This window comes from Onychomys torridus, chromosome 4 (genome assembly GCF_903995425.1).
Source record: "Onychomys torridus chromosome 4, mOncTor1.1, whole genome shotgun sequence".
Taxonomy (NCBI): Eukaryota; Metazoa; Chordata; class Mammalia; order Rodentia; family Cricetidae; genus Onychomys; species Onychomys torridus.
Window position 1 is genome coordinate 23,636,301 of NC_050446.1, and position 14,512 is coordinate 23,650,812.

Here is a 14,512-nt window from a genome sequence, read left to right on the forward strand (position 1 = left end):
TGATTAGAGTGCAAGGATTCTTTGCTGCTTTCTTTTGCCCATCACCATATCAGTGTACCTTCTGGTGTGATATCACTTTCCCAATCAATATTAGAAAAAGCCTTGCTCACAGGCCTCCAGGAAAAGAGAGCAGGCATTGCCTCTAAGTCCCCTTGTACACATAGATTAAACCTCTCCAATTGAAAAAGGTTTATTGCATGTTTTAGAGCAAGGGGAGGGAGAGAACAGACCTGAAGGAGTCTCTGTAGACTCCTTGTGTAATTTGCAAATCATTTTTTATTTAAAAGTGTCAAATTTTCCCTTTTAATGTTGGCTGACGTTTGAGAATGGATCATTTTTATCAGCGAATTTTTACAGTTTTAATCTACTGGGTTTTTTCCCCTAGATGTAATAGTAGCCCATAAATATATTATTTGGGCAAATTGATATCTTAGACAGACTATTCTTGTCCAAATTCATTTTGCATGGATTTTCCCTGCTGTGAAATGTCCACTGGGCCTCCTTGACTAATCTTCCACTGAGACAAAGTTTATTTTTCTATTTGCCAAAGTATTTTTTTTTTCTACCAGGAATCTGCAGAGCTCAGGCTCTGGATTTAAATAACACAAACTAAGAAGCATTAAGCACACATATGTCTAGTCTAGATTCATGGACTTTCTGATGTTATCTTAATTTGGACTTTGGACAGAGGAAAAAACTCTGCTAAGTTGTTTATTTCTATCTTTTCTATGAGCAAGAAATATTCAGGGAGGTCTGTTGCTAGTACCTGGCTGGCCAGGACTGCATTGAAATTCCTAGATGTGGATGAGGCAGTCCCAATGAGGTTAGACAATTTTAAATGATCAAAACCTTGTTATTTGGAAGTAGCATGTTCTATCATGTATATGGGAAATTGCTAATGAACAAGTCACCTGGAATCAACATATTGAGAGTTCCTTGCTGAGAGGAAATGTTCTTCCCTGAAGCAGTGAGGATGGGCAAAGTGGGAAAGAGCTTCCCATTCACTCATTCCCACCACTTTTTTTATTCTGGCAATATCCTCACTCCCTGTAATTTATCCTCTTTAATATTCATTTAGTTTTGAATGCAGTGAACTTTTCCTCCCATCATATGTTATTGCTTAAAAGTGTTTATCAGTTGGTAAACCATGAGCCAAATCTTGCTTTTGTTTTTCAAGTAAAATGTTATTGGAACACAATTATACCCACTTGTTTGCCTGATATCCTGGATTGCTTTCTCACTGTTAGGAAAGGTATGATGGGCAGGATGTGACAAAGTACAGCATTTGTTATCTGACTCTTTGGGAAAAAAAGTCTATAAACCTTTTCTTTTATACTTTGATTCTTTGAAAAATTGTTTTCAGATACACAAATTTATCTTTTTAAATTAGAACTTAAAATTAATTTTAGCCCAAAATGTTTTGCATATTCTGATCCCAATATTGGATTATGAGTAGATATTTTCTAAATTTCTAAATTTAGCAGGATAGGATACTATGTAAAAGAAATAGGCTTGGGATTTAGCTCAGTGGTAGAGCGCTTGCCTAGCAAATGCAAGGCCCTGGGTTCGATCCTCAGCTTAAAAAAAGCAAAAGAAATTGATGTATTCTTATTTGCCGGGTGGTGGTGGCACATGCCTTTAATCCCAGCACTTGGGAGGCAGAGGCAGGTGGATCTCTGTGAGTTCAAGGCCAGCCTGGGCTACCGAGTGAGTTCCAGAAAAGGCGCAAAGCTACACAGGAAAACTCTGTCTTGAAAAAACCAAAAAAAAAAAAAAAAAAAAAAAAGAAAGAAAAGAAAAAGGATACTATATAAAAGTGTAGTACAATCAATTTGACATAAACGCATTTTTGTCTGATTTAAATCCAATGAATAGGCAATTATAATTCTGTTTAAAGCTAGAGGGTTTTTATGTTTTGTTTTTTGTTTTTGTTTTTTTGTTTTTGTTTTTGTTTTTCAATATAGGGTTTCTCTGTGTCGTAGCCCTGGCAGTCCTGGAACTTCCTCTCTAGGCTAGGCTGGTCTGAAAATCACAGAGATCTGCCTGCTTCTGGCTCCTGAGTTCTTGGATTAAAGGCATGCGCCCCCACTGCCCAGCAAAGTCAAAGCTTTATCATTCCCACACTGTTTTAAAACAGCCATTAGTTGAAAGTTTACTTGCTAGAGTGTCTAGGTCTAATGTCTCTTTGTAGTGCTTGGAGCTGGGACTGAACAAAGGACTGTACACAGTGGAGGAAAGTAGTCCATTGCTGAGCAATGTTTTTAGCTATTAATGACATTCATTGGTCTATAACCAAAAAAGAATCAATGATGAAGAGACCAAGGCTCAGAATTTAATCACCTAGGGGTGATAGTCCTGTGTGTACAAGCTCATAATTCCAAACTTTGCAAAAATACCTGAAGATTATCACTTATGGTGGGGCTCTGTGGCTCACAAACTCTTAATGGTGGTTAGAGGCCAGTTTCAGTAGGGATTCGGGAACATATAGGATAAAGTCTCTCAGAACAGACATGCTATGCTTGATTCTTGTGTTGTGTTAGTGTTTCTCTGGAGTGACAATTTCCCTACAGAAACTAGGAAAATATTTGTTTTCACTGATTTAAGTCAGTTTTTGACTGGAAGAGTTTATTTGGGTTTGAGGCAAGCCAGAATGTCTTGGTAGACACTTCCTACTTTTCTATGCTGGCACTCTTGTGCCCACATCTGGAGACACCCAAGCAAGACCACTACAGAGCTGATATCAGATTCAAAATACACAGGGGTTTATTGATAACAAGCAAGCCCAGGCTTTGTCTGTATCCAACACTCTGACTAAGTGGGTGGAGGAGGACAGCCCTGAGCTGTCAGAGTGAGGGGTTTTTTTAAGAGAAAAACCGCAAGCAGAGTGGTACAAGCCTTTGTGTCATATGATTGGGTATGTAACCTTTGAATTTACTGGTTGGGGGTTATAATGATCATTTTTTTGAGCAGGCCTGGACAAGTCCAAGTCTCAGGCCCTGTCCTTGAGCTGCCATGGAGGCTGGCTAGCCTCACAGGTACTGACTGTCAGGACTGATTCAGTGGCCCAGGTTCTATCCTTGACTCAAGCATGCAGCTCTAAGTTGGTGAGGGGTTCCAGACAGTAAAGAACTGGCTGAACCTTAAGCAGTCAGAGTACAAGCATGTGTAGAAAGGGAGCTACTTCAGGGATTATGACTTTTGTTCACGGCCCTCCCAGAAACTGCTTGCTCAAGTCTCAGGAAACTGAAATTGAGGACTGATCTCTGAGAGAAGACTGAGCAGCCTGTTATGGCATCTGCTTGGTCCTTTCAGCACAACCTCTTACAATTCTCCATACCTTATTCAAGCGTTGCCCACTGGGAATTGGAACTTTAACATAGAAGCACCTCCTCCTCTGGGGGGACTCTTCCTTTTAAAATCATTGCATATTTCAAAATATATTTAGTAAAATTCTATTAGAATAAGGAAAAATAATCCATGTCTTTTTGTCGTTGGTCCTTCAATATGTAAAGGCCTGAGGGAAAGATTCCTGCTACAACTTCATGGACAGAAAGAAGATCCCAATATGCTTTCATTCCCAGGAGAGGCATCAGAGCATGGATTCAGAGCACTCTCCCTGCTGTGCCAAGCACTGAGCTCACCTCTGGGACAACACTGCTTGAAGTATGTGACTCCACTCTGTGGTGCCTCGTTCTTCCAGAGCCCACCAGGAATCTGGGCTGCAAACACTGGGGTCTACCTTCTTAGTTTATTACTGCAAGTATGCGTTTATTGCAACAACAAAACCCTACCTCAGTATTTACTATTGTGTCTCTGTCTCCACAACAGAAAGGTATAAATGTGGTTTCATTAGCTGAAACTTTGTTGTTCACATTTCCCTTCTGCTCACAGACTTCTACAAACAATGGTGTCACATACCTACTTCCTTCAGGCAAGTGTCTTCTGTTTTCATCTCCTGCAACTGTCAGGTTTTTTTTTTCCTTTCTAAAATTGGAAAATTGGAGAAATGATTGTTTAGAAACTAAGAAATTTAAAATGTGACCATAGAAACAGAGATTTAAAAGCTACACACAACCAGAATTAATAAGTCTTTAAAGACATTGTTATCTATACAAATGGTTAATTTCTTTAGGCATCATAAAATAATACCTTTCTTCACAATATCTCTGTATGTATCCTATTGTGCATGTGTGCACACAAACGTGCATGAGTGCAGGTGTGTGTGTGTGATGCATGTATATACACATTACTTGTTTCATGTGCTTCTATTTGTGCATGGTTTCAGAAGACTGGATATCCTCCTGTATTGATCTCTATGTTGTTTCCTTGATAAAGGATCTCTCATTGAGCCTGCAGTTTGCCATTTCATGGCTATGTTGATAGACAGCAGACGTTACCATCCTGCTGTGTTCAGCTAAACTCTCTAGCACTGAGGTTACAGATGTGCATGGCTATACATGTAAACTTTTTTAAACAACATGAGTGCTAAGATCTGAATTCAGCTTCTCACATTTTCCCAGAAAGCAGTCATACTCACTACAAAATTTTCCCTAAACCCTCCTCAGAAATACCTACATGACAAAGGAAAAGATTGTAACATTGTTTTTATACTGGTCATATTTCTTTTTCTTATGAGAATGTTTTCTCTAACCTTTCAGACAGCTCGTGCTGTAAGTGAAAGTGACCATGTACATGTCTATGTTTTTGTTGCTAGGAAGCTATAGGTTTGGGAAATCACAAAGCCAAAGAACAGCAGAAAGACCATGTGGACAGATCTTACCACAAGATGGAAACAAGATAGAGAAAGGCAACCAGGCTGGAGACAGGAGCTGTTTCCGGCTAGGGGAATTCTGCAGAAGAACGATTAGAGCTCAAAGTTTCAGGGTATGTATCAGAGGTATGGACAGACTCAGGCATCCTGGTGTCCAAGTCCATACAGTGTCCTAGTCTTTACAGATATAATACAGGGCCATGAACGTGTTGGAATGTTTAAGACTTGTCTGCTTCTTGGTAGGTGTGCTTTCACTCCTGGATGATTGCTTAGTTCCAGTGTAATTTTACTCAAGAGCAAATGCCTCTGTGGGAAGATGAAGAGTCACCCAAGGAACCTGACTGCCACCTATACAGAGAAGGGATAAAGCTGAAGCTGTAGTCTACACAGCTTTTAGATAGACAATGTCTTGTCTTCTCAGTATCTCTGGAGGCTGATCTTAAAATGCTAGAAAACTCCTGATTATGCAACTGGGCTGACTTTTGTCATCTGGCCTAATATGATAGTACCACATACAACCACTAGGATGAGTCCAAATCTGAAGTTCTGGGTGGGAGGGGGGGCTTTAAAAGTGGAAGTAATGGTTCCATGCCAAGCTTCTTTGTTAGTTGTGAGTCTGGGACCAGTTGGGAAAAAGTTGACTAAATTCTGTTCTCATGTGAAGAATTCAAGTTGAGCCTATGCCACACAAAAGGGTTTATGATAGATGGCATCTCTCTGTTTATACCCTAAAGTCCAATTGGCTCTCTAGTCAGCAGCCTTACTTAAGGTCCATAGACAACAAAGACATAGGCAGGTCAATTAGAGCAAAGTACTCAAAGGACCTAACCCAGAGAGATGACATAGCACTATACAGAAAGTGACTGAGGGCATTCTTAGTGGGCAGTAAGTTCCTGTACAGGCATAATAGATTTTATCCTCATTTGTATACTTGTTAAATGTATCACTATTTTTGAATAAGGTTGATGAGTCCTAGAATGTGTACTGTCAAAACAAATGTATGTCCATATTGTCTTAGTTACTTTCCTGTTACTGTGAAGAGACACTATGACCAGGGAAACTTATGTAAGAAAGCACTTGATTTGGAGCTCCTGGTTCCAGAGTAATAGTTGAGGAACATTAAAGTAGGCAGGCATTGTGCTAGCTTTGACATTTATCTGAGTATAAGAGGTTATATCTCATCCACAAGCATGAGGCAGGGAAAGAGAAAGGAGGGAGAAAGAGAGAGAGAGAGAGAGAGAGAGAGAGAGAGAGAGAGAGAGAGAGAGAGAGAGAGGAAGGTGGGGGAAGTGAGCAAAAAAGTGAGCTAATTTAGTATGTAGGGAGTCTTTTGAAACCTCAAAGTTCATACCTAGCGACACACCTTTGTAGTGGGTAACTATTCTGCTTTGATCTGGAAGTTCCAACCCCTATTGAGGCTTTGGTAACTGTCACACCTACAAGGTGGGGCTGAGAGAGGACCCTGAAGACCTGAGATCCAGATGGGCCAGCTCTCTTGATTCCTGGACCCTGGATGCTGGAAGTAGACTGAGCAGAGTTCTCCAGAGAACACTGCCAGACTACACCATACCTTTTCCAGACCCTGTTACCTATCCCTTCACTTGTAAGTTACCCCACAAAATAAACACCCCTTTTTAACAAATAAAAAAGGAAAAGAAGAAATGGAATGGACAGGTATAAGGTATTATGGTAGACTATTGTATATACTAGTAAACAAATTCAGTAAAATAGCAACCTTAGATAATTTGCACTGTTATGGATTCTTATATGTTGATACCAATATAAACTATTTTTATATTCCTGTTTAAGATAATTTGTATATTGATACAAATACAGAACTATATTATAATGTACACATATTTCTACTCATATTTGAAACATTTGTATATTGATACAAAGGTAAATTTATATCTGTCATACTGTATGTGTGTTCTACCTCTGTTTAGGATATTTTGTATATTGATATATATTTAGGATTATTGTCATATTGCATATTGCACTATACATTCCTACCTCTGTTAAAGATATTTTGTATATTGTCACAATTTTGTAGTCATCATCCTTTACCATACATTTGCTTATAGGCTGTTTACCTTGTTTACATGAAGCCTTAGTCCTTAGGTTATTTAGGTAGATAAGACTTACAGATTTATAGTCACCTATGCTTGTCATCCCTATAGTTATGTTAGTTAGGTTATTCAGATTTACAGATACATAGGTTGGATGGACAGGTAATCTTCAAACACTTCATATACCTAGAGAATATGGTATTTAAATAACTTAGAATTCTGTTGAAATGAGACACAATTGCTCTTGGCAGAACCAATTTTATCCCAAGAGAATGTTGGGCTTCTAAGACATTTCCATTTGGAAGTTTGTCTTCTTGGCACAAAATGGCCTCTTGGGCAAAGAACTGCCCTTGCCTCAACTGCTGACAATACAAATGCTGTCCTTCTGGACAAGCAGCACACAAGGAAAAGTGACTTCTGAACTCTGCCAAGACAGGGTAAGATGGTCTTTCAGAATTCCTGCTTCTGAAAATGGTCTGTCAGATACTCTAGGCCTGTAGCCAATATGAATGCACCAACAATGCTGAGAAACATTAGATGACTCTCTAGGCTGTCAGCTTTCTCTGTCTACTCTTTCAAGATTCCCGAAAGTTGCTTGCATCCATCTTCCATTTCTCAGGTACCATTATATTCCTTCTCAGGTCTTTGACAGGATTGAAGACTAGCAGTTGTATATATATATATATCTTAGACAGAACATATTAAGTATTAGATTCACGTTCTTTAGGATAGGACACCTTTGGAATGATCTTTGTAATATGCCATTTGCCTATGCTCTAGACTTCTCTGGATTTTAGTATGTGTTTCTTGCTTGAAATTGTTCACATTGATTATAGTTCCATCTTATCTAGGTCATTATCCCTCATTACTCCTGGACAATATTTGATAACCTTTCCTTTGTATATAGTCTTGTATTAGGTTAGAACCTTCTTATTTAGACAAAAGGGGGAGATGCAGTGGGTAGCCATTCCAGCTTTGTTCTGGAAGTTCCAATACCCATTGAGGCTTCAGTAACTGTCATGCCTATAAGGCAGGGCAGAGAGAGGACCCTAAAGACCCAAAATCTGGATGGGCCAGCTCTCTTGGTTCCTGGACCCTGAATGCTGAAGGTAGACTGAGAAGAGTTCTCTGGAGAACACCGCCGGATTGCACCACACCTTTCCCAGACCCTGTTACCTATCCCTTCACTTGTAAGTTACCCCACAAAATAAGCTTTCCTTTTAACTACATGAAGTTGCCTTAATAATTTCACCAATACACCTTCTAATCCTTCCCAAAAGGTTCCATCAACTGGGGCTCAAGCATTCAAACAGATGAGCCTTAGTGGGCCTTCCCACTCAAATCACTACACTCTACCTCCTCTTGGAACCTTTGCTGCTAAGTCCCCCCTCACATCCCTTCATGGTTACTATTTGGTCTTCTCCAGTTTCTCTGCACTTGAAAGTGACCTTCCTTAAGCACTGGCACACATGGCCATAAAAACTGGAATTCTCACTCATTCTCTCAGTTGGAAATGTTTTATTTTTCCTTTGAAGCTTCTGAATTTTTACTTAACCTTTCTTGATAATGTTTTTATACTGCCTCCTACAACTACAGCTACATTTAATTGCTGAATTTTCAGTCAATGAATTAAAATATCCCTTTGGTAATTTTAAAGTTCTTGGGTTTCCGTTTGTATGTTAGTATTTACATAAGGGCAAAAGTACATACCCATATCTTCTGGGAAAATAGAGCCAGCCTCAGAACTAACTTCCTTCAATGAAAACCAGGTTGAGAAACTAATGCTGTCCATACGGCCTCCAGGAAAGGTCTATGGCTCATTGATCTCTACATGATGATACACATAGTACTTTAAACGTAGAGACATTCAGCATTTGGTCCAGAGACTGAGGATTGTCTCAGTAACAGAATGAATGTGCTTCTTGTATGAAGGCTCTGTTGGGATGGAAGACTGAGTGAACTTGATTATCTAGCAATAATTTCACTCCCTTCAAGTGTTCTCAGATTCATGGAGCTTAGTTCTTCTGGTATAAACAATGTCATTATGCACTAACATCAATACACTCCTATTCAATTTCTCTCTGCTTGTCTTTAGAATGAATATCTGGCAAACAGTAAATGTTCAATGACTAAGTGGCTAGTAAGCAGACTGTATAATTTTGGATATACATTGTACATTAAGCTATGAAGTTTGGGGAATTTGTCCCCACACAGCCACTAGCAGAAGAAAAGGGAGAAGAGGAGACTAGTCTATGATGTATGGCCTCTTTAGATTTTTTGATATTTAAGCAAAATGTCTGTTATAAAAGCAGTCATGCTTGCACAAAAGTTTAAGCCTCAAGGTTTATGGGAACAATTTTTATTGGGTAAACATGATTTATATATTAAAAGTAAAAAAATTAAAAAATGTGTGCAAAAATTAAATATTTTAAATGGGTCCAAATTCTTATAGAAGAAATGAAACCTCTTCATCTCTGATGGGAGTAGGGTTTAGAGCAGACTTTTATCTTTGCTGATGAGCTGAAGAAGAATAGGGAGTATGTCATATGCTGGGTAGAATAATCCTGAATTGGCAGTCACAGGAAAGGTAGGATTTGCTGAGTTCTTTGAACATTAGTTCATATCCTTCATGTTCATTATACTGTAGACCATTAAGCTATTTTATGGGCAAGAGAGAAGTTCAAGTGCAGAACAAGTTGCCAAAAGGATTATGAAGTTCATTTTGATTGATCAATAATTAACTGTACCTTGTGAAATTACAGGCTTGACTAACCGTGGAACGTATTGTAGTGAACAGCTCAGGCTGCCAGAAAGAACAGAGCAGAGAGAAGAAAAAGCAGTGCAAACCAAAACATCTGTCTCCTTTGTGCAGCAAGAGCTGGTACACAGAATCTCGCTGCCTCCCTCTCTATCTACAGGACAAACAGCATAAAGCAGAATAGTATTGATATGGGACACCACAGAAGATATTTGCTTATAATTATTTGTAGCACCTTTTTGAAGCTCAGGGATAAAACATTTCACATTATTCATCAATCTCTTGGAACTCATAGGCCTCTGTAATAGGGATTTAGCAGAACAACAAATAGCATACAAAGATACAGATAAAAGGAAGGAATATGAAGGGATTATTAACATATAAAAGCAAATGAGTATTTGATGGAGTTACAACAACATAGGGAGTCAGAGAGAGATAGAGAAATAATGCTAATTGATAAACACATGACTGTTAGCATTGATTTGAATTATGTCATGACTGTGAAACCAATATTACCTGTTATTTTCTTTCCACAAAAGAATATCAAGAAAAATATACATATACTTCTTCTAGCACAGTGTATTATCTGAGTAGCTCTCTTAGAAAGGATGCCATGTTTGATCACTAATTTCCACCTTGAAAACTACTTGGAGGAACCATCTTTGAGTAATAGTTGATAGCTTCAGTTTACCGAAAATGCATGGTGTTTTGTTATTCACCATGGCCTCTAATATATGTACCTCTAAGTAGTTTTTGGACAATGTGTAATATAAATTGCTCTAAGTGTTAAACAGAGTGTGAGACTAAATCTTTCTGTTTCTTCTCTGAAATCCTTTACACACCTTCCTACCTTTTCCAGTACAGAGAAAAGTTAAATTATGTATAGATAATGACAATTATAACAGAGATATGTTTTTAAAATACAAATTGGACTTACTAAATAAAGAGGACATGAAGTTGGGAGGTAGAAGGTGAGGGTGGTTATTAGATGAAGTAAAGGTAGAAGAAGGTGCTAAATATAAAAATGCATTGCATGAAATTATCAAATGATTAATTGAGATATTTTTTTAAAACATGGTTTTCTTAGCCTTTTAGACACTAAGTTCCCGCAGAGTGGAAGACAAAGTTGCTTTTTGGCTACAGATATCTGAATTGTTCTTTGACAGTAGATGTTAGGACAGGGAGGGGAGATTAATTAAATAGTTTAAGTTACCCCTAATAAGATATAATTTTTCTATTTTCTGTAAGATGCTTTAAGGAAAAAGTAATAAATGTCAAGAGCATCTCAAAACTCCCATTGCTTCCAGCTATAGGAATTGGCTGCTGATGGCACCGAGCAGAATGATGCTGAAGATGTCCTGTTTTTCTACTCTCAACTCTGTTACTCAAGGCATCTTCATAGTTGGGCAAAGAGCTGCTCCGAGGACTATGCACCTAAAGTCTTGTGGGTTTCATGGAGTTTTCTTCTTCTTCTTCTTCTTCTTCTTCTTCTTCTTCTTCTTCTTCTTCTTCTTCTTCTTCTTCTCCTCCTCCTCCTCCTCCTCCTCCTCCTCCTCCTCCTCCTCCTCCTCCTTCTTCTTCTTCTTCTTTTAAACTTTGTGTTCTGAATCCTACTTCTTATCTGGCCCCAACCCCTAGTCTGAGGTACTCATAGCAAATGTGGTAGAACAGCCAAGCTCAAGGAATGCTAAGGGCATAAAAAAGAAGTCAGTGTTGCTACTTAGTGATGTGAACGATTCAAGGACTTGAGAAGTCAAACTAGTGGTTCCGGAGAGGACTCATGCTTACAATGAGAATACACATGCCAGAGTTCTATATGCTAACTCTGTATCTGTGCTATTGAAGTTTTGAACACATGGTCTTTCCTGACTGGTTTTGGATGGGTGGGTAGGAAGGATATTACACTATAGAATGCCATAAGAACCCAGGCTCTAGGGTATCAGCCAGGTCAAGGAATATATATGAATAAAATAGGCTTTTGACTTCTTTTTCAACAAAGAATGAACTTCAAGGCATGCATGAAGAATAAGATAGAGAAGGACAGGTATCTAGGCATGTCTATCCCTCTCTCCCTTGCAATTGGGAAAAGAAAATGGTTTTCAGTTTTACATATTTTCTTACAGCTTTTGGAAATTATTTATTTACATTATACCATAAATAAATGCCACAAGAAAGTTTTATTTTTGCTCATGATGATTTAAAGTAAAGTAAATGTTTTATGACCAGAATTTAGTTGTACTTGTGACTGCAAATAATTCTTAGAAATGAATATTTTTCCCTTTTTACTTTTATACTAACAAATCTGCAGCATGTTCCTTTAAAAATGAAATAAAGCTTGTGTTCATAGTGACAGTCAATAACATGGCAGCATAATAATCAATTGCTATTTGTAGCAGCAAGACTACCAGTGGGGGCAGATCAGTGCAAATTACTGTCACTGTGTGCTGTCATGTATGCAGCCAGTCTGGAGAACCCAAGACAAATTATGCCGGATGCCATGCTTAGGACAGTACTTCGTCATACCTGCACAAGAGCAAGGAGCACGCTCTCACATCACATATACAGGGGCAGATATATAAATCTATAACATTGGTGGGGAGGAAAAATAAATTAATCCAGCTATGACTTCTGTCCCCAAGATTTAGAGTTAAATGCCTATACTTTTTTCTCTGAGCTGGAAAGAGGTGGATTACTGGTATCTGGGGACCTACAAACAAACAGGTTCAATGGCTTTTTAGTGAATATTAGTGAAGTTCGCAAGGTACTTTAGTCCACTGTTGCAGAGAAATGATTCACATGCCAGCTACTCTGTGTAAATCACCCCTTTTGACCAATACTAATGGTAAACTGAAATGGCAATTTATTTCGTACACAAATCAAAACAATTTGAAGAGGGATGGAACCATGGTCAGCAGCAGCACCAACCACTAAACTATTTTAATACTCTTTTCTCAATTTTACATTTAATTAAAGGAAGAATGAAGCCTCTCATCTTCCTTAAGCCTTTTAGCAAACTGAACAGCTAACTTTGAAGCCAGTATTGTTGATTTTCTATCCTTGTCCCTTTGTTGCATGAATCAGGCAAATTCCCTTTTCTTGGCAAGTGGGTAATGGGAAGGAAAGTGAAATGGCTTACTACTCATTCAAATTCACACTTGACTGTATTTGCAAGAACCACATTGAATTAGGACATCACTGGCATGCTTTTTCCTGCGTCTCAAAAACACCTCTCTAAGTAGCTAACCAGGTTTGTAGAGAGAAATATTACCTCATATACGAGAAAATGCTTCCAACATTATCCTGAGCAGGATCCTGACTCACTGTTTGATTTACTATACCATGTGTAAAATGAATCCAAGGAAGGCCTCAGGTTCAACAACCTGTTAAGAATGTCACAGTGGCAACAGGAGAATATTAATTGAAGCCACGGGGCCTTCTAAGTGTGTGGTTCCTGCAGATCACACAGGTTGTGCATCCAGAAAATCATCTCTCAACAGGATGATTTGTCTTCTTACGTTTTGACCTCTCAGCAAACACTTAGCTTAGTTTATGTTACTTAATCAACCCTTGACAAATTGAAGTTTTAAACAAGGTTTGAAGACTGATAGCCTTCAGGGCGAGGTTGGCTAACAGACATATGAGACAGATTTTCTTTGAACCTGATTGGCAACACGAATGGACCAACCCAGTGACAGCTGGTTTTAGATGAATCTTACTCTCCATTTACCCGTAGTCTCCGATATCCCCATTGCTTTTCAGTTGGTCAGTCTTTGTCCTTCCCACTGCCTGTTTTTCTCATTGACTTTTAATCTTTTATCTGCAAAAAGATCATGAAAATATTTGGCTTGCATTCTGCACCTTCAAAATCAGTACTAATGATGGCTAAAACAAAACAAACAAACAAAAAAACTTCATATGGATAAAGCTACATAGACACTAAGAAAATGTAAGTTGTGTTTCTGAAATGCCTATCTGGTAAACTATACCATGAGGAAAAAATGGCATTAGCTCAGAACACTTTTATTTAAAAATGTTGGGACCAAATGCTGTCCCACACTGATATAAAGGTGGACGAGCCTCAAGTTTCAATCATCAATGTAGGGAACTGTTTGCAATTCTGAAGTCATATTAAGAGCAACTACCAAATGCCAAAGAAAGAGAACTTTTAAGTATACCTCAGAAACTAACTGTGATCAATAAAAGCTACCAATTAACTTCTCAAATATGAAGATTTTACTAAGTCTGTCATAGAACTTTTTTTAAAGAAATAGCATGAAAAATACTGTACCTAAAATTTAAGAAATATTCCATTCATATATGACAATTCTTTGACTTGAATGTGGATGTTTTCTTAATGATGGTCCATGTGATCAGTGTCATGAGAATACGACCCTTTCTTATAAGTCTATCCCTGGTTGAATCCAGCTGCAAAGTCAGTATGCAACTTTACTAACATCAAGTTTCTAGGTCCTTTCTGAGTTAGTGTATGACCAGTTAGCTGTGATTGGACATGACTTCTGAATTTAGCTACCATGTAAAAAATGAAGAAATAAGTCAGCATATTTTGACAAACAATTATGCTTGTCTACTTATTAGGTTCATATATCTAATAAAAGACCTTGGCATAAACTTTTAGGCTCTGTGCCATTTTATTCACAAAAGCTGCTTGCTTATTTAAAAATGTGCAGAGCAAATCATGGGACTAAATGCTTTTCTTAGTCACCCTCAACTGCATATTACACAATTTTGTGTTCTTCCCTTTGCTTCTACTCACCAACTTGCATTTAATTATAAAACAACAATTTGCCAAGTAACTCATCATATATTAGAACTCTTACCTGGAGATAGTTCACATAATGTTGGTATTTTGCAGGCAGAGAACAGGAATGGCCACTGCTGGAATCTGAACATCTC

At 38.2% G+C, this 14,512-nt stretch overlaps 1 long non-coding RNA gene across 1 annotated transcript in view; it reads right to left on the reverse strand.

The window, feature by feature from the left end:
• The window catches only part of LOC118581142, a 63,839-nt gene that overhangs the window by 44,797 nt on the left and 4,530 nt on the right, over positions 1-14,512 (reverse strand). The window contains exons 2-4 of the long non-coding RNA XR_004944664.1: positions 14,437-14,511; positions 13,326-13,415; positions 3,919-3,984 (exon numbers count right to left, since the gene is read on the reverse strand). This is a non-coding gene — a long non-coding RNA (uncharacterized LOC118581142). The remainder of the gene's footprint in view (positions 1-3,918; positions 3,985-13,325; positions 13,416-14,436; position 14,512) is intronic.